This window comes from Seriola lalandi, unplaced genomic scaffold (genome assembly GCF_002814215.2).
Source record: "Seriola lalandi dorsalis isolate HSWRI2012SDOR001 ecotype SW California unplaced genomic scaffold, Sedor1 jcf7180002054887, whole genome shotgun sequence".
Classification (NCBI taxonomy): domain Eukaryota; kingdom Metazoa; phylum Chordata; class Actinopteri; order Carangiformes; family Carangidae; genus Seriola; species Seriola lalandi.
The window spans coordinates 68,610-69,296 of NW_019525439.1; the positions used below are offsets into that span (position 1 = coordinate 68,610).

Consider the following 687-nt stretch of genomic DNA (forward strand, 5'->3'; position numbering starts at 1 on the left):
AATATCACAACATTCACTCATTTCACTGACACTGACAATTAAATCATATAAAAAGACTCTAGAGCTGCGACTGACACTTATTTTCTCCATCAATCGATTCTTCATTTGGTCGATAAAATGTCAGAAAATAGAGACAAATGATCCATTAAAGTTTCTCACAGTCTGAGGTGACGTCTTCAAATGTCTTGTTTTGTCAGAGCAACAATCAAAGATCCAAAAATATTCAGTTTAAAATCAAATGAAACAGAGAAAAGAAGGAAATCTTCATTTGTTTGAGGCTGAAAACAGAAAATTTCTTGATTTTTCTGCATGAAAATGTTGGTTGAACAAATGTTGCAGCTGTAAAAGATCCTTAATAACAATATTCATCATTATTTATATCATATTTAATAATTAATAATATTGAGTGTTTATGGGTGTGTAAAGTCCTAATAACTGTCTACAGTTTCCTGTGAAGGACTCTAATTACAGACATGAATTATCAGGGAAACAGAGACAGTGTCCAGCTGCTCCTCTTCTAATTCCTTCATTCAAATGAATCTCTGAGCTGATGGAACCTACAGAGTCACAGGACAAACATGCTGTGGTTTCATCTGTAATCATGTGTTTGATGAGCTGATCATGTGTTTTTCATCTACAACCTGCAGCTGGAAAGTCACCAGCAGCTACACCTGTCAGGTACATGAG

The 687-nt window shown here is 34.8% G+C and overlaps 1 protein-coding gene across 1 annotated transcript in view; it reads right to left on the reverse strand.

The window, feature by feature from the left end:
- LOC111671848 (uncharacterized) overlaps positions 1-687 on the reverse strand; it is a gene marked incomplete at its 3' end in the record, with an annotated part of 39,687 nt that overhangs the window by 21,276 nt on the left and 17,724 nt on the right. The window lies entirely within an intron of this gene.